General features: G+C 34.3%; 1 long non-coding RNA gene across 1 annotated transcript in view; it reads left to right on the forward strand.

Annotated features, from left to right (window-relative positions):
• Window positions 1-222: 222 nt before the first annotated feature.
• Window positions 223-21,070, forward strand: part of LOC141511149 (uncharacterized) — a 90,004-nt gene continuing 69,156 nt past the window's right edge. The window contains exon 1 of the long non-coding RNA XR_012475267.1: window positions 223-237. This is a non-coding gene — a long non-coding RNA (uncharacterized LOC141511149). The remainder of the gene's footprint in view (window positions 238-21,070) is intronic.

The following is a 21,070-nucleotide window of genomic DNA, read 5'->3' on the forward strand; positions in this document are numbered from 1 at the left end:
AGGGTACATGTTAATACAACCTGTTATGTTAACATATGTTAATATGAAAGAATTCAACTGTGACTGAAACAGAATTGATAATAAGTCATAAGATGAAAGTTAAGAAACCTGTTGGTCATATTTTTCCTGGTAGTTAATGTTCCTACTTTTCTGCCTAGGCATTGTTTTGGCTACAACATTTCTTATTCTATTTGTTAGTGTCACATTAGTAATAGTAATACAAAAACACAGAGAAGGGTGAGTTCAATTATATTATCTTATAAAACATATATATTGCATTTGCTTCATGCCAGAAACTAATATCAATAAGAGAAATGCTTAGGATAAATGCTTATTAGGGATTAAGTACAAAAGGAAACATACCCAGTTGTCATATTAAAGTAGAAGATTTTCCAGAAGAAATAAATCTTTATCATGTAGATAGGATATTGGGTAATAGAATCAGTTATTGTCTTTTGGTTATTTCAAAATAGATATTGCTCATAGAAATCTCAAATTCACTTTATCCAAAACAGAACCCATTATTTTTTCCCTCAAATTGCCACCACCTCTGGATTTTGGAATTATTGCTGAATGCAGCAGATCACCCCACTCAAGACTTGGTGAAGTATGCACTATTATTTTGCCTGTGCAAATCACAGCACAAGGAAGTGTGATACATTCTGTGTGAGGAACAGCAAGAGGGACAGTTTAGATCATCTGAAAGAGAGAAACATGAATGGGAAAAATGTGTGATCAGGCTGGAAAAGTTTGCTGCAGCTCAACTGCCAGGAACTGTAGATAACAAAGAGACAGAGTGATAAGTCACACCTGAACTTGAACATTAACTTTAACATCTGGGTGGAGAATGGAGAAAGGAATTAAAGCCCTGGATACCAGTTAGAAAGTTTTTGCAGTGATTCAGGATAGAAGTGAAAATGGTTTAAACTAGTCATGACTGTATTTAAAGAGTAGGTTCCTTCTCATATGCTGATAAAACTGCTTCATCTATGAGAGTTCCTCAGTGGTAAATGGGAAGCAGATCATTGCTTCCTCTCCCTCTCTTATTGAGTCAACAGAACGCATTGCCTTAATTCCAGTCCTCACTCTAGCAAAAGGGAAACATGTTAACATACACACAAACTCTTGATATACTTCCCATATTTTACATTCTCATGCCTCTATCTAGGCTAAAAGGGCTTCCTTACTTCCTTCTTCTCCTGTATAACTAATGTTGACCAAATCCTTAAATTCCTCTCCAACACATCCTCCTCCTCTCCTTTGGCAGTAATCCACTGAAGGGCCATCAGGACATGTCTACCTTTGTGGCAACTGGGAATGAGAAGGCCAACCAGGCATCCAAACAGACTGCATGCCAACTCTATACACACCTTCAATTAGTTACCGTGCCTTCCCTGAATCCAGAATATGCAGATGAAAAAGAAGCACACCTCTCTAAATGTGCCATATGGCAGGGACCTTGGCCAACTCAGAATGACTACATTCTCCTTCCCCAAAAGCAAGCAGACACCTTTCTCACTTTCATGATTCCCTCCACGTAGGACATAAGCCACTTCTACAATTCCTATCCCCACTGATTAGTACTCTTGCTCTTTCTGACACCCTCCTGGAACTTATACAGAACAGACAGGACCTGGACCTACTGACCACCGAGAAGCTCCATTTGTTTGGGGATGAGGAATGCTGTTTCTATGTTAATGAGTCTAGATTGGTTCAGGTGGATCATTTGATTGGTAGAGCTTCACATAATAGGGAAAAATCAGCTGACACCTGGTCGAGTTGCTTTCAGTCTTCCCACATACTCCCTTGACTCCTTCCCATATTAACCCCACTATCGTAGTCCTTTTGGCACTCTTCTTAGCTCTACCTTTGTTCTGGATGATTACATCCTTCATGCAAAAAAACAGTGAACACTGGAACATCCCAGATGGCTAAATGCATGATGCTACTTCAGGCCCATGGATACCAATAGTTCACCCTTTTCCCTCTCCTATACCTAATGACATCATCACCCCCATTTAACTAGAAGCAGCTCCAGAAGAACTGATCTCTGATCCCAATCTTCCTTAGTAAATTAAAACAAAAAAGCTGGAATGTTAGATCCAGACCTGAGTTTCATTCTTGATGTAGAGCCCCACTGATTATCCCTTTCTAAGGACATGAATCCTAACCTCCATAGAGAATCCAAACAATGCCCAATTTCAGTTTGGTGACCCTCCCAAACAAAGTATGTCCTCCATGGAGATCCCAAGTCTCTATAGAAACCATACCACCCTACCTGCTATATCCAAAACCCTATAAAAAGACTTCTTCTTCCCACTGCCTACTGCTCAAGTCTTCTTGGACTCATCCCTGTACTTTCCTTCAGTAAACAGCCTTGCATTCACTTCATTTATAGCACCATCTTCCTTTTCACAAAGGTTCACCTTTTGACCTTTCAACTTTTTCTTTGATTTTAAAAAAAATCTCTCATAAAAATAGAATACCCATCAAACTATGCTTGACATTGCCCTTCTTTATCAGTAAAAAAAAAATTTAAGATGATGTCTGCTTTTACCCAAGTTTCCTATCTTTAGTTCTGCAAATTGCCAGTTCCTCTTTGTTGGTCAAAATGAAGTACAGAATTTCAGTAGTCCCCCCCCCCCATTAACTTCCTTTCATTTTTGAAAAATGATCTTTTCAACAAGCCAAATCAAGAATTTACCAGATTTTCTGCTTTTAGCCTAGGGATCTTCAGAAAATTCATTCATAAAACCTCTTCTATATACATGGCAGTGTGCATGGGTGCTTAGGGAGATAGAAGTTTTTTTTCTTTCATTGAAGGTCTTCAAGTAGAGATCACTTGTTTTAGATGTCAGAGAAGGAATATATGATTTAGTCAATGTCTGGGGTAAATAAACTATACCTAATAGTGCTGGTGTAGAGTACCTGATACATACTTATTGGTTGATTGATGGATTGATTAATGGTATCCGAGGTAATTTCCAACTCTTCAGTTCCATGACACAGCAAATTTAACATTTTGAACTTTCTTCTTCTCTTCTACAACAGATTCTCCCGGAATCCAATCTCTTAAACAGATTTGGATTGTTCTCTGCCTCCTTGGAGTATTTTTCTTAGATTATTTCTTTAAATCTATATAGAAAATCTTCATCCTCTCTAACATGCTAGCGGGCAGAAAAGCATTCCTTCATCCCTTTTATTTTTTCCATTCTCAAGAATACTAACATTTATCACATATGCAGCTACTCATCAAAATGAAATATAGTTGTATCACAATCCCAGGTAGTCATTTTAATTTTTCTCACTTTCCTTATATCACGAATTATAAATGTTGTTCCTTGTTACTCCCCAATATCTCCATGGGGAACAGAAGACTTAAAGAGCTTTTTTGCTAAGGAAGTCCAGGTTCTTGGTCATTTGTAAGTGAATTATTTTGTATTCCATTCTGACCTTCACAGCTCCATTATATTCAGACAGAGTAAACATGGATTGGAACAGTTTTCCCTGAGACTTTCTCCCATTCTTGGATTAGCAATTGATATTTATCTAGGGGCTAGAAATCAATAACTAACATAATGCTTCTAATTCTTTTGTCAGTAGCTCTCTGTCAGATATCTTTCTGGATAATTCCAAGTCCCCCCCCCCAATCTCTAATTCTTTTTTCTCTGCTCCATTGTCAAACAAAAATTGCATCATTTTTTTCACTATGTCAATTCAAGGAAAAGAAAAATGACCTGGATAATCATAATAGATAATGATGGGTATTAAATTGGTTCAGTGAATATTTCCAAATAATATTGGTCATTGAGTCAATATCAGTCTGGAGGGAGGGAGGTTGGAGTGAGGTTTCTAGGGCATTGCACAGGATTCTTTCCTTGGTCTTTATTGTTCAAAATCTATATCAGTGACTTGGATAAAGAAAGAAGACATGCTAATTATATTTTTTTAAATTTTATTTATTTAAGGCAATCAGGTTAAGTGACTTGCCCAGGGTCACACAGCTAGGCAATTATTAAGTGTCTGAGGCTGGATTTGAACTCAGGTCCTCCTGACTCCAGGGCCAGTGCTCTATTCACTGCATCACCTAGCTGCCCCTTGCTAGTTACATTTTCAGAAGACATAAACTTTGGTGGTAGTGTGGGATTAAGAGTTAAAATAGGCAAAAAAAATAACAAGATTAGACTTTTAGGAGAAAAATGTAAAACTAATCCATTTAAATATTTTTAGTGAACTACATGAGTTTGAAATGAATGACAACTTACTTGACAAAAGTTTATTCAATAAAGACCTTTGAGGTTTAGTGAAATTCAAACTTACTATGAATCAGTGGTACAAAATTATTGCTAACAAACCTAGTGTTTAGCCAGTCAATAAGCATTTAGTTCTACCAACAGTGCATCAGGATACCTGTTTTCTCATAATACCACCCAAATGTGTCAGTTTTGCTAATATGATAGGTGTGAGGCAGAAACTCTGAATTTCTTGTAGTGTTACTAGTGATCATATGATTGCTTTTCTTCCTTTGAAAACTGTCTATTCACATTCTATGACCATTATCTAATAGGGTTCAAGTAGGCAGCCCCCAATATCAGTCTGTTATCAACTCTGCTTGCCAACAGAACTGAATTGTTTTGTATTCCATTGTGACCTCCGTGATTGTTCTGTTGTACTCATATATACCAATCATTCTTTAGACTGTGCGATTATAACATTATTGTTATGACTATATATTAGGTTGCCAGATCTAACTTTTGAATTTTATTATTATCATATTCTTCAACAATAAAAGATGTGAACTTACAAATAATATGCATTGTAACCAGATAATAACTGTTTCAAAAAAAATAAAATTTAGCTGTTCCAATGCTCTAAGTTAGAGATGTAAAAATATAAAACTACTCCATTTAAATATTTTTCAATGAATTACATAAGTTTGAAATGAAGAACAACTTACTTGACAAAAGTTTATGCGATAAAGACCTTTGAGGTTTAGTGAAATTCAGATTCATTTTACAGATGGGGAAACTGAATTAAGTGATTTTTCCCAGTGTCACAAATGTGATTATTGAAGTGTGGTTTGTCAAACTCTGAAATTTCTCCCAGTCATTCATGGTACATGTTGTTAGAGTGTGTACCCAGGTAGTTTTTAATTTGAACATGTTAATATTCTGTCATAGTTTATTCATCAAACTAAAGAAAATCAAATAAAATTTAACTTAATTTTTAAATTAATAACTATACTTTGAGATACAATTTTTCTAAATGTGACACAAAATACTTAATTTTTACTGGAGTGACAATTAGGCTTATGTAAATATATAGTCCATTTTCATGATGTTTCTCTCTTATCAGATAATGAGTTAAGCAAGCCAAATTAACCCAAATAGATTAAGGTCTCTGCATCCTCCTGTTCTAGAGTCACTTAATGTTTGTCCTTCATTCTCAAAGAAAACCAGGGCATCAGGGAGGTGATGCCATGACAAGCACGTGAATTGAATTTGAGGGAGAGAGTGCTGTATTAAGTCACCAGCCTTACTTTCTCCTTCAGAGTCATCTGAGTCCAGTGATATGAGTCAGGATGACTGGAGATGGCCCTGAATGCGAGGCAATCAAGATTAAGTGACTTGCCCAAGGTCACAAAGCTATTAAGAGTTAAGTGTCTGAGGCTGGATTCAAACTCCCATCCTCCTGACTTGAAGGCTAGTGCTCAATCCACTGCTCCATAGTGGGATATAGCTCACCAGACATTATAGATTTTAAATGTACAAATCATTGTAATTAACTGACTGAGTCAATTTGTTCCAAGTTCAATATGCCCTCTATAAACTCAGGAAATACTCTCCCAAAAAATGCACACCAGGAATGAAAACAAGTATAGAAATCATGGATGATGTAGCTCACATAGATGGAGAAAATGTTGGAGTTACAAGTCCCCTGATACCCTATTGTGATGGTACCATACAGCTGCTACACAAATACAAACTAAGGAATACCTGATTTGTGCTTAGGGGGGAAAAAAGCAGCATTATATTTTACCAGTTTTTTTCTTCTCAGGTTCTTCTTCTTTTACCAGTGGTAAGTGTTCCTGTCAAGTATACAAATATATCTGATGAGAATTATTCATAATAATTCATTAAATATTTCTCCTGGATTTGTTGGCACTAAAAGAAATTATTTTATTAAAAATATTTACAAATGGCCTCTTATATTAATTTCTTTTAACTATAAAGCTTTATGAAAAGATTGCCAAATATCTACAATTCTACCTAACCAAAGCATCTGCAAAAAATTAAAAGCTGGTCATGACCATGTGTTAGTTAATCTCTTATGCCAGGAAACCTGAGATTAGTGAATCCGTTGAGCTTGGGAATCATGAGTTGCAATATGCTAAGCTGATCAGATACTAAGCTGATCCACACCAAATATGGCACCAATATATGGAGCTCTGGGAAAAGAAAAGTATAGCAGGTAGCTGGGTTGCTTAAGGAGGGGTGCTAAATTTAAAAAAAAGAAACAGAACTGGTCATATCTCCTAGACTGATCAGCAAACTGGACCTGTGAGCAGCCACCACATTTCTGATCTAGATGAGACTAAATCATTTTTTTAAAAAAGAATTTAAACATATTTAATATATGAACATTACCCTCAAACTGTTGTTCAATTATTTTTTAGTCATGTCCAGCTCTTCAGTACCCAATTTGGAGTTTTCTTGGCAAAAGTATTATAATATTTTGTTATTTCCTTCTCTAGTTCATTTCACAGATAAAGAAACTGATTTGCCTAGGGTCACATAGCTAGTGTCTGAGGCCAGATTTTAATGCAGGAAGATTAATTTTCCTGACTCCATGTCCAGTATTCTATCCATTGTAGCACCACCTACCTGTCCTACCCTGCCTAAATAAATTGTATTTTCCCCAGAGTTCTCTTGATTATTAATTATTAATATAGACTTTATTTGTGTCATTTCATACATTTAGTTCATTTTTTTCCAAATATATAAATTATGTATGAACTTGTTTCTATAAAAATTGTGCTGACCCACATTGCTTATATCCATTCCTTCTTGCAAGCATATAAGTTTAAATTAAACATCTTAGACTCACATAATATATTTTATTGTATAGATCCCTTTTTTGTTTAGAAGTTGTTGCAATTATCTGTTAGTCTCTCCAAAGATATGTTCATGTTTTTTTTGGGGGGGGGGGGTTGGAAGGCAGTGGGGATAAGTGAATTGCCCATGGTCACACAATGTCTGAGGGTGGATTTTAACTCAGGTTCTCCTGACTTCAGGGTCCGTGCTCTATCCACTGCACTACCTAGCTGTCCCAAGATACGTTCATTTTGCTGATAAAATTTCTATCATCTTTTCTAGGATTATAATTTTTCCTTTACTTTTATGTTGTTCCATGTTTAATGATCCTTTAAAAAATTCTTCTTTGAAACCATTAATTACATAAGGGTAATTAAACACTGCTTTTTGAGGGTTATGTTAGCAAAATGCAAACCTGAGTAGGTTATTTCATGATGGAAGGACTTCAGGCCCAATTCTGACATAGACGTTATGCTTTCAAAGCCCAGGTTAGCTGACTACAAAGGTCCTTGCTAGGAGGCAGATCACTTGGTAAAGTTTTTTGGTAGAGGCAAAGAAATCTAAGAAACACCCAGTTTTGGACAACTAAGCTATTTATACTCTAAATGAAGATCTTAGTTCAGTGCCCAGTGAATGACATACAACCAAAAGAACTAAATCACATAAATCTTGAAAATTTCACTATAAATTTTTAAATGAAATTATAACTGGAGGAATGACTCAGTTTCTTCTTAGAGAGGCAAGTAAAAGAATTGGCAAAATTGTTTCTATTTGACATACAAAGGCAAGAAGAAACATACTTGCATCGTAAGCAACATTACTCAATAAGCATTTAAAAAATAACTCCTATAAATCATGAAACAATATTTGTTTCAAAGAGTGAGAAGGGAGAAAAATTATATAAAGAATTTAAGAACTTCCAAATTAGCTTATCATATGTTTTAATATTTGCAATTAATGCAATTAATGCAAAAGTGGAAATAGATGACAAGGGGGGAAAAAGTAGGGAAAGTATGATTCAGAAATAACAAATGAAAGAAAACAGAAGCTTGTAGTCTATATAGAAACCTTACCACTGTATAATATGAATATTTGCTTCAAGAAGAGTTGAAAGGGGTATAGTGGGCACAGAACAATATAAATTAAACTTAACTATATTCTAACAGACAACAAACAACTAGTAAACCAAGTGAGAATCAGTTATAAATCTATCAAATCAGTAAGGTTTTGTTGTGTACTAAACCCTGAGAATACAATAACAGGCAAACCATCATCTTGTTAGAACAAAGATAAAAATCAATACTAAATAAGGAAAAAATAAAAGTAAGATGATATGCTATATAATTGAGAAAACTCTAATATGACTTACTTAAATATACTAACTGAAAAATCAGAAATGAGCATTGATTGATACTATCCCTACTTCTTATAGAAGTTTAGCTGGTGTAAATTATTTACCATAATAAAGAGACCAAAAGAGCCTAGAAATTGTCCTACTCAACAAATATTTGGTCTTACCATGTGGAAAGATATAATAGCCAAGAACAATACTAATTTGGAATATGTTGCTATTTGGATGTTTTGGATGATTGAAGATCAAGTAGTACTGTCTCATAAAACATTGAGTAATGGTGGAAAGAGAAAAATAAGCTAACAGATCATGAAGAGATACTTGATTATGGGTAGGCAGGGTCAACAGAATAAAAATGATAATTTTACCTGAACTAATTTATATATTCAATGCCCACTCACTAGAGATCTTCAAAGACTAAATGACTATTGAACAATTGCATTACATAGCTGATTCTTGGGCAGTTGTAGTTGATAGCCTCCAAGATACCTTCTGAGTTTTAGGTTTTGACCAAGAATGAGAAACTGTGGATGGGTTGGTATCTGCTTTTTTGGAATATGGAACAATTTAATAAAATCACAAATTCATCAACATATTACTCTTTTAGATACAGGATTTATATGTTCCGATGAGAAATTCTTCTTGAAAAAAAGTTATGTCTATTACCAACTTTGATTTGAAAAGATCAAATGAATAATAAATTCAAATTTCATATTACTCCTTTTGAACTTCTAAGACACTATTTTATGTTAACTCTACAGTTTTTTTAAATTATTTACCTTAATCTGGCTTAAAACCGAAATTAGTTCTTCACAGAATGAAGAAACTAGGGTTTCTGAAGTCAAAGTGTAGTGAAAAGAGTAGTACACTTCAGAGTCAAGAAGTTGATTTAGATTTTCCACGATGCCACTTACCTTCTAATGTTACACTGAGCAAGTCGATTTCCCTTTGTGGTTCTTATTTTGCCAACTATGTAATGTTGAACTAGATGATTTCTAGACTAGAGAGATGAATGAAGCTGAAGCTTTGGTCCATGAATTTCTAGAGGCCTTTAAAGACTCTTTCAGTGGAACTCAAAGGCAAAATGTATTTTCCAAATAGTATGAAGAAATAATTTGCCAATTAAAATGTGCCTTCCTTTGTCAATCACATGTCTGTGTGAAACTAGATTTTCTTTATGTACATCAAAAATATGTAAAACAATGTCATTCTCATTAATTTTTTGAAAAAGATTTTCATAAAAATGTTCTATCTCAAAAAATGTTATATCACATATTTTATTTTTAAATACATTAGTAAAATTTATCAGTTTATATTTCTTACACAGTAGATATAAATAGTTATAACTCCCATAAATAAAAGTTTTTTAGGATGCTCAGGAATTTTATGAGTGTAATGGGGTCCTGAGTCTAAAAAGTTTGAAAAATGCTCCTCTAGATAATCTGCCTTCCAACTTTTTACATTCTGTGACTCTATAAAGGTCAGAATTAACATGATCCATGTCTTCAAATTAATTATTCCCATTATAAACATCCTTTGAATAATGAGAATTTAGAACAAATTGGAGAATATTTACATTGTGAACTATTGTAATTACAGATATAACAAATGTTCCACTTGTAGAGAAAGAAAATCAATTTGACAATAATTCCAGTGATACACTCAATTTTGATCTATGCTTATCATGGATGCAAATGTAAAACCTATATCAGATTGCCTTCTGTTGGGGGGAGGAGGGAGAAAAATTGTAAAACTCAAAACCTTGCCAAAAGTGATTGGTAGAAAGTACCATTGTATGTAATTGGAAAACAAATAAAATACTTATATAAAGAAAAAACGAATTCCAGTGATAATATTGATAATCTTCATCCAAATATTAAGGTAAATTATTTATGCATATATTTTTTAATAGTGCAGTTGTATATTCTTTTCATCTAAAATCTTTTTTACTTGACACTGTCAGATTTTTATATCAATCTACAAAAATAAGGTGTAATTCCAGTAATTTAATGCCTAGCATCTGGGGTGTCATCTACAAACTGAGGTTCCTGTAGGAATAGTTTTGCTGAGTCCCTTCTCACGTTCTTCATTTGCATTTTTCTGGTTACAGTTGTAGACATTTATATTTAGAACTGCCAGCTTACCTCCAGTAACCACACTTCCTCTCAATGAATCAATATTCAATTCTCCCATTCATCAAAGTTCCCTATGAGTTCAAGAAGATTCTTTAGCTTTTTCTGCATTTCTCCTTTCTACCCTTCCTAACATAGGTATATGGATTTTGCTAATCTCAAAATCACTTTGGGATTAGAAGAGACAAAGACTGCCTGCTTCAGACAACTGAATCCAGAATTGCAATTGTATGTCGAAATAGGAAAGGAAAGAGAGAATATGGGTCCTGATGAAGTTCTTTGGTGTATACATCTAAGTATATTTCCATCATTTCAGCAGCCTTTGGTTTTAGATGAGGGCACCTCATTCACAATTTTTATAATATTTGTTATAAGAACAACACTATTCACATTAGCTCTTCTTAAAATGGAATAATTTAATAGATACTATTTAATACTGTAACATAATAGTACTGTGAGATTTTTAAAGTACTTTACAAATATCTTCTCATTTATAGTATGCGCTTCAATTATGGTTGTTTTGGTTTCTTTTGAAAGGCAGTGGGATTAAGTGACCTGCCCAAGGTACAGCTAAGTAATTATTAAGTATCTAAGGTTAGATTTGAACTCAGGTCCTCCTGACTCCAGGGCCAGTGCTCTATCCACTGTGCCACCTAGCTGCCCCAGCTATGTTATTTTTAATAAAAATTAAATATATGAAATGTTATATACTATATATAATTGTATATATATATGAACATCTAAAAGTTAAATATATAAAGACTTATTTAAATATATTAAACCATATAAGTTTCTCTTCTCTTCATGATCCCATTTGAGATTTTCTTGGCAAAGATGCTAAAGCATTTAGTAATTTCCTTCTCCTTTTCACTTGACAGATGAGGAAACTGAGACAAATGGGGTTAAGTGACTTGCCCAGGATCACACAGCTAGTAAGTGTATGAAGTCAAATTTGAACTTATAAACAGGAGTCTTCCTGACTCCAGGTCCAGCACTGTGCCATCTGGCTGTTTCCAATAAAAATATGCATGCAAATGTATGAAATTTATGATTTTTTTTAATTTTGAGGATTATCTCCTGTCATCAATAAAAGTTTTTATACTCTTATTTTCATTTCAAAAGTTAGTCATGAAAAATCAAGTATCTACAGCTACAAGAACCAAAGCTACATCAAGTATTTAAATCATTTGCTAATTGCCTCTAAAGATGAACTGAGGAGAATGAATCACATTGCCCTTATAAGAATGACATGCTTTTGATGTTAAGATTTCATGACTTCCTAGAATTCTGAGTTGCAGGAAGGATTAAGATGGATTTTTTAATATATGAAGTATTTTAACTTGAGTGTTTCCTTTTATTTTATATCATTTGAACCAAACTTAAAGATGATTTGTGCATAGAGGAAAGCATTCTAGCACCTTATCTGGGAAAACAAAGAAGGCAAGATGTTAAATATTAAATTACATTTTTGAAAACTACATTCTGTAATTTGAATGGTTTTCAATGATCTATTTTACTCATTAAACTTTTCTCCTTCAATGGGACAGTAAATTGAAATTAAAATGTCCTTCATATGACTAATTTATGAACTTCATTCTTTATCCCTTCAAAGTTTGACACTTAAGACATCTTAGAGTTTAAAATCCTGGTCTGTTTTGAGTAATCTAAAAGAGAAGGCACTAACATTGAGAGAGACTAGGAAATATTTCTTATAGCAGGTGGGGGCTTTGATTGAGATATGAATGAAACCAAGGCAACTAGGAGGCAGAGATGAAGCAGGAGGGACACCTTACCAATAAAGATGCTCAGAAGTGGGGGGAGTATGTCTTACATAAAACAGAAAAAATGTGAGGAGACCTGTGTCACTGAATCAAAGAGAATGAAGAGGGGAATAAGGTATTAGAAGATTGGAAAGGACTTGGTTATATAAAGGCTGTTTGAACATCACACAGAGATTTTAAATTTGATGCTAGACAATATGGACTCACTGATTTTTGTTTAATGAGAAGTGACATGGTTAGAGCTTCATTTTTAAGGAAAGATCAATTTGATAACTGAGTGGAAGATGGACTGGAGTAACTATAGCTGTGGTCCACACAGGAGGTAATAAGGGCTTGACCCTTAGTGGTGGAGGTGTCAGAAGAGAGAATAGAGTGTATATGAGAGATGTCATAAAGGCAGAAATGACAGACTTGACCACTGATTGGCTTTGGGGGATGAGAAAGAATGAGGCAGCAAAGATGACACCTAGATTTTGATCCTGAGTAACTAAGAAGATGGTAGTACCCTCAATATTAATAGGAAAATTAGGACAAAGGAAAGGTTTTGGGAAAAAGATAAGGAGTTCAGTTTTGTACATGCTGAGTTTAAGATGTCTATGGAACATCCAATTTGAGATATCTAAATGGTAGTTAGAAATGTGAGGCTGAGATTGGAAGTGAAGTTGGGCCTGGACAGGTAAATGTGAGAGTCATCTGCCCTGAGATAATAATTGCAACTATGGGAGCTGATGAGATGTCTAAATAAAATAGAATATAAGGAGAAGGCCCAGTTCAAAGATATGAGAGACACCCACCACTGATAGGCACGACATGGATGAGAACCTAGCCAAGGAGACAGAGAAGGTGCAATGAGACAAGTAGAAAGCAAAAAAAGAATAATGTCATGAAAACTTAAAGTGGAGACTATCAAGGAGAAAAGGATGCTCGAAAGTGTTAAAGGCTGCAGAGAGACCAAGAAGAATGAGAACTGAGATAATGCCATTAGATTTAGCAGAGAAGTGATCAGTGGTAACTTTAGAGTGATTGGTTTGGGTAGAATGATGAGATCAGAAGCTAGGCCAGTCTGCAAAGAGTTAAAAAGAAAGTAAGCAGAAATGAATTCTGTGCAGTTAGACTTCTCAAAGAATTTAGCTATCATAGGGAGGATAGATGCTAGTTAGTGGGGATAGATGAATTGGGAGGGGGTTTTTTTGAGGATAAGAGAGATTCAGGAAAAAAGGAAATCAGTCAGTAGGCAAGGAGAAATTAAAAGATTAATGAGAGAGTAGAGGGATAGAGGGGGGAACTCTGAGGACAGGAGAATAGAGAGCTTTAGAGGCTTGAGAACAGGGTATGAATAATGATCCAGTGAAGAAAAGTTGATGACACAGATAAGAACAGAACAAAGAAAGAAGTATTAATACTAAAGGTAGAATGTTAAGGGTAAATATAATTTTAAAAGAGAATTTAGTAGATATAATTTCAATTTTGAGCCTCTCAAAAAGGTAGAAATTTTTTTCTGCATTTTCTCTTTACTTCTTTTTTATTGGTCCAAAATTGCTTAGACTATGAAAAATTACAAAAGGAAAAATGGGTTGACCCAAAGGTTATCTATCAACATTTACAAATACCTGAATTTGTTTGAAAGGCAAGTAACATCAATCAAGTGTATTTAGTAATTTAAGCATGTAGTAAATCTTTGAGCTTGATGTTTATCATAAAAAGAAATGCACCAAATTAAGTCAAAATTTATAGGAACTGTCATTCCATTTTCATCTTTAATTATGGCAGATCAGAAGTCGCATGAATTTTAGTGAAACACAGAACATTTTCAAATTTCTAATCACACCTGAATAGTTTAATCTCCAACTAAAAAATCTATAATTTTCAATATTAACTCTAACTTAGGAAACATTTGAAAAAGAAGAATTGAAAGAAAGACAAGTTCATTGTACCTTGGTTCCTATTTCCTTTGGGAACTGGTTTGAGAGTTAAAGAAGCAAAGACCCGGAGGAAATGAATTCATCATGTACAATTTTGCAACTGATCAGACAGCTCACCTCTCAAATGGGAGAAAAGCTACAGCAAAAGATAATAAGACTTCTTTTCCTCAGGTATAGGAACTTAGGTTCAAAGTTTTGGTGCTAATAATCCCGCAAATTACATACAATAGCTAACATTCTGTCATAAGATATGTACATTTTTGGTGAGTTAGAACTCAAATTCATTTTGATTTGAGTTTGTAGTGTAAATCAAATGTCAAGGAAGTCTCCTAATGTCCCTTGAGAATACTCCTGGCTGCCAAAAGAGGTACAGTCTGAGAATTGATTCTCTTCAGTGATTCTCTTCAAAAATGGCTCATATTCATTGTCACTTCTTCATGCTCTCTCAGGGAACCTGTTTCCTCAGCAGTCTCTTTCCTGGGCACCTTATTCACCAGTCTCATTAACTATGAACAATATAATTTTTGAAGGACCTCAGTCATTCTTGGGGGTTATTTTCTACAGCAGACAATCTAGTCTTTCCTCTTGGTTAAAGATGTACTAAGTCTCAACAATTAAGTTCAGACTTTAATGTCCATGTAAGGAGCATCATGACATGTAGCCTGAATATTATTAAGAGTATCAGATCCACTATCTTATGTTTTCCTGGGAAACCAATATCTTGTAGCTAGACTCTTCCCCCAGCTTGGGTATGGATAGCAAACTTTAGTCATTATACCTTTTCTTGCCTCCACCATGCTCTTCTAAATCAAGACCATTGCTAGGACTCAGCTGTTCTCTCAAGACCACAAGGTGATTCCACTACCTCTGACCATGTCATTGCCCTTCTGAATAAAGTCAAGTGGCTATCTATTTTCTTGGAACCAAATAGTCCCTTTATAAATAGGATTACCACCTATTTCCAAACCCCTCCATTGGCTGTCCTCATAACTGGAATGAACTCCTTTATTACATTTTAGAATTTCTAATTTCCTTCAAATTTCAGCTCAAGCATCATCTTCTACCTGAGGTCTTCCCTGAACCATTCAGCTACTAGTAAATGGTTCAAATATTTCCTTGTATCTGTGTTTAATATAGTTCATAGTTTATTTTTCATATGCTTTATTAACATGTTTGTCTTCTCTTTTAGAATGCAAGCACAACAGCTAACACATAAGAGGTGCTTAATAAATCCTTGTTAATCGAATGATTATTAATTTAATTATCCTCATATCTCTTCAGTCAGTTTTATCCCAAAATTCCATGACAGAGATCCAACATCTGCCTCACTTACCCCACTGTAGTCCTTTGTAAGGGTTCATATCCACCATGGTAAACCAGTCTTCTATAAGCTGATAGCACTGGTGACCCCTCACCTCACAAAATACAAGTACACAATGCCCCCAGTACCACATCTTCTTTGTTTATAGAATTCTAGATATTATATTATCAACACCACCCTAAAAAACCACCCCAAAATGTTACCTGTCAGATTAAAAAGCTCATGGCAAGCTTTTCTCAAGTGACGATCAGTATAATTTACTTTCACTCCCACTCTGAGAGTCTATGTGTGTCAATTTGGCTCATTTCTTGGATATCCAGTTCACCTGCAATCTCCTAAGACCACCAATAAACATTTGAACATAAAGTATACTTACTGAAAAGTATACAAGAACAGAAATAGAGTTTACTTCTATGCTCCAACTAGCAAAGTAATAAGACTATTTCTCTTTTATATTTCCAGAGGAGTCAGGCCCTATCTCTACATAAAATCAAGAATGCATGAAGATAAGATGTGTATGAAGGTAGTACTTGCATCATCACCAGATTAGTCCTGTAAACTCCACACATATAATAGATTATATCTAGTGATGTCAGTAGCTCCTACTCTGCAGGGTTGGTTTAACAACTGATGCTGTGAAACAACCACATCTGAGCTTGCTGTCATGACTCTTGTGTGCCCCTATTTGTGCAATTACCTTGTGAATTTCTTGAGGACAGAGACTACTATTCAGCCTTAAAAAAATAAATTCCAGTGCTTAGCACAATACCTGACATTTAATAAATATTTGTTGCAAGATGTTACCTTTAATATACATATATATACTATCAGAAGTATCAGATTATCTGTTTTGTTGTTTAAATTTGTTGACAATTTATTTGTATCAATTTGTCACTGAATATAATAATTTTACTTGGATGTGTTGAACAGCTCAGCTAAAGTTGATTAAAAGGAATAATTACTTTTTTGCCTATATAAAAATATTTATGATTTCAATTTTTAAAAATCTTACTCTACTTTAGATTACTTATTAAAATCAATTTTTCCTAATAGATACGGGATTCCCAGAGTAAAATACAACATCCCCCTTTTCATCCTGCAGAAAGCACCGTTCTTTCTTGGTTTCACATTGGGATTTTCCAAAGGGGAGCAAAGACTTTGTCAAAGGCTCAGCAGTTTGAAGTGAGGTACTAATTATTTTGAAAACACTGGAAATCAAATTACTTGTTTGCATATATTTCAGAGTTAAAATGTCCCTTGATCAGCAATAATGCAATTATGTGATATCTATGATATATGTGTACACACACACACACACACACACACACACACACACACACGCATATATGCTCATTGTACTCCTGGACCACAAAGAACAAATCAGCAAGCATTTACCATTATTGCAATCATGTGCCAGACATTGTGCTATGCATAAGGATTCTGGGACCTATGTGAAAGTTCCTGCCTTGGGGAGGTCAATAAAGGCTTCATGTAGAACATATTTGAACTGGGTCTTGGGAAAAATTAAAGAACCTAAGAGACATATTTAAAAATTAAAGATCCTAAGAGACATATTTGAAGAAGAATTACATTCCAGATATGAAGGATAGCCAGGAAAAAGACATGTTGAAAAGATTGTCACAATTAAGAGTAAAATGTGCTCTATTTTAAACAAGGATATAAGGATGTAGAAGGAAAGCTGAACTGGAAATTGAGATAGGAAGATTTTTTGGAGAAGGCTTTCAAGCACACTTCTGAATAGTACCAACTCCTGGAGAAATATTTAAGGGAGAGAAAGCACTCAGAGAGGAAGGCTACATTAATGCAACAAATATTTATCACCTATGTGTTAAATACTAAAGGAAGCACAAATAATAAGACAGTCCTTGCTTTCAATGAATTTATAGTTTAGAAAAGGGGTGATCAGGTACATACACAGACAGTAGTAAAAAATGTTAATATGTTACATTTAATAAGTTAAGTATAAGAAAAATACAAAGTGCTCTTTCTCAGATAAGATAGATACTATTCAACAAAGGAGACTTTTTAAAGGAGGCCCACATTTAAAGGAGGCTGGATTTTCTCCAAGTTAAGGAACACTGTCCCCTGCCCTAACATAGATGGGTAAGCAATGGGATGTTCAACAATTAAGCAAATAGAGAATTGAGTTTTTGATGACCATGAAGGATTTTACAGAGAATCTAGTTACTGTGGCAGATTTTAGGTACTACTCATATTGGAGCTAACTTTGAGCTGCTAATGATTTGGAAATTACAGTTCAGAGCTGGAGACAAATCAAGTTAGTTGGTCAAAAACTGAACTTGGACCACCAGAGTGGTACTCACTTTTTTTGAATAAGAGATCTTGGGCCTCAAAGAACTGCTTATGTTCTTCTTTCCATGTAAAATTCTAACTAAAGGGTAATAGACTTCTAATACACAAAAAAATCCTAACAGAAAAATAAAGTTTTACTTATTAATATAGCCATGTATAGTTGAAATATGTGTATTATTTTCTATAGAGAGCAACACTGATTCATTCATAGCAACACTCCTAAAAATGAGGAAGAATAGTACTGGTAGTTATAAAATTTTTAAAACAAAACAAAATTTTGAACCAACAACCTTACTTCTAACTCTTCCTCCAAGTCATCTTTAAAAAGCATCTGGGGAGAAAGGACCCATCAGTAAAACCGTTCCCTATACTTATCACAGCATCTAAGAATCAGCCTCAAAACCCATGTAGTACAACTAGATTCTGACCTAGAAGTTTCTCTACAATATAGTTGACATAAAATAATCCTTCCTTTGTTTGAAGACCTCCAATGAAATGAGATACTATTTACCCATTTCACTTTTAAAAGTGGCAAATATTAAAGGTTTTCCTCTAAACCAAACTGAAATCTGCCTTTCTGCAATGTCTACTTGTTACTCCTAATTCTTTTCCCTGAGGCCAAGAAGAACAAGTCTGGAAATTCATTCACACAGGGACAGTAGTTGGTAGTTGAATTTAGAGAATTGAATGCAACTTCAGGTTTATTTTAGGGAGATTACTCTTTCAATAATTTTCATAAAAACTAGTATAAGTGAAAAATGGAGGCAAGGAAACTGGATAGGAGTTACTGTGATAAGTTTAAGTAATAAGACCCTGGACAAGCATGCTGAAAGAAATGAAAAAGATTAGTTAGAAAAGTAGAAGGAGAGTGAATGAATATGAAGTATAATCCAATATTCTTTTTTTTTTTTAGATTTTTTTTTGCAAGGCAAACGGGGTTAAGTGGCTTGCCCAAGGCCACACAGCTAGGCAATTATCAGGTGTCTGAGACCGGATTTGAACCCAGGTACTCCTGACTCCAAGGCCGGTGCTTTATCCATTACGCCACCTAGCCGCCCCATAATCCAATATTCTTGTTATCAATTCCTGGCAAACATTTAGAACACATTATTTAATAGAATTGTTAATGAACGTATAAAAATAAAGGTAATCACAAATCTTTCACATGACTTCATTAAGAATATTTTATATCAGACAAATTTAATTTCTTTTTTTGACAGTCTCTAGACTGACACATCAGGGAGATGTTATAGATACTATTTACCTAGACTTTAGGCACAGTTTACTATTCCTTAGTGTTATTCCTCTGAACAAGTAGAAGAGATGTAGGTCAGACAACAATAATAATTTATGTGACCCAGAGGAGCTCTACTTGATCATTTTAACTGATAGTACATTCTAAATCACAAGGATTCTAAGTTCAAGATCACATGGAATGCTATGGGTAGAAGGCTTACTTTGTCTAAAAATACATTTGGTAATTGAGTTAAGGACAAGTGTTATATAACAGTTTCACCCTTGTGTATTATACAACTTATAAGAAAAAACAGGGAATTATGGTGTCTGAGTTCAGACCATATGTCAGAAACCAAGGAAGACCTTTTATTAAATCTGTATTTACATAAACAAACTCTTCAGTAGAATTCCCTGTTGACAATATCTGCACAAATGCATAGAAGGCATGCTTATTCATTTCCCAGAAGATATAACACTGGAAGCAACAACAAATTTTTTAGATAATAAAATCAGGATCCAAAAAGGCCTCATTTGTCCAAAATGTTGAAACATCTCTAATATGATTAAATGTTATAAGGATAATTTAAAGTTTTATATTTGGATTTAAAAACCTTCAAGTTCAAGATGGTGAAAGCATTTGCAGAAAAAGTTCAGGAGAAAAAGAATTTGGACTTTTAAGTGGACTGCAAGTTCAATATGAGTAAATAATGTAATATGACAGCCCCCCCAAAAAAACTAATGTAAGATGAGATTGCATAAAAAAGCTTAGTACTACAGAATCACAGAATTCGAGAGTTAGAAAAGACTTCAGCGACCATATCATCTAACTCATATAGAAAAGGAATCTCCACTAAATTTATCTGAAGAGTGATCACCATCCAATCTTTATCTGAAGACCTACAAGGAGGGAGGCCCTATCACCACACTGGGATGTTCAATTTACTTTTGGTAAACTCTAGTTGTTAGAACTATACTGAATGGCAGCAGCTATTATAGGCTTCCCTTGCTACTGATAAGAATCTTGTGCTTTAAAATTTGTAAATTTTGATGTTGATATTCAGAATGAAAAATATTTTTTTAATTGGAAAACTTTAAGAAGTGATACGGAGGGGTGGCTAGGTGGCATAGTGGATAAAGCACCGGCCTTGGAGTCAGGAGTACCTGGGTTCAAATGCAGTCTTACCAAGCTTTGTTGCCTTGGGCAAGCCACTTAACCTCATTTGCCTTGCAAAAAACCTAAAAAAAAAAAGAAGTGATACAGAAGCAGGAAAATAATAAATACAATAAATTTATGTATAGAAAGGAACATAAAGATTATTTAATCATTTCATTTTAAAATGGAGGAGATAAGCAGTAGCAGAACCACAATTTGAACCTAGGATCTCTGATTTCAAATGTAGCATTCTTTCTACTTCACTGACTAGTTATAAATCCTGATTTCAAACTATGTAAAGGGCAATAAGATTCAGAATATAAGGAAAAATCTTTCTTAAGAAAGGTGGCCAATTAATCTTGGTTTAATTTTTAAGACATCTATTCAAAGAGGCTAAAAATAATTTTGCAACTACAAGAGTAAAAAGTAAAGTATAAAGGGAAAAAAATAAGCAATTCTCAATAGTGGAAGGGGTAGGGGTAATGGTAATAAGATGGTGATTCAATCTGTGGCCAGAAATTAGTGATTGTGTGTATTTGTATATACATATGTATACATATATGTATGCATGTGTATGTATGTATGAATGTATGTGTCTAAGAATTTTTTAAAAAGCTAAAAAATAAAACAAACTTCTCTACCAAAATAAACAAACCTAACCAAAAGAATTCATTAAGAAAGAACATATGAGTTGAATTTTGGGGAGACAAAAGAGTTTCCCACCATCACTATCACTGACCTCTGCA

The sequence above is a fragment of the Macrotis lagotis genome, chromosome 2 (genome assembly GCF_037893015.1).
Source record: "Macrotis lagotis isolate mMagLag1 chromosome 2, bilby.v1.9.chrom.fasta, whole genome shotgun sequence".
Taxonomy (NCBI): Eukaryota; Metazoa; Chordata; class Mammalia; order Peramelemorphia; family Peramelidae; genus Macrotis; species Macrotis lagotis.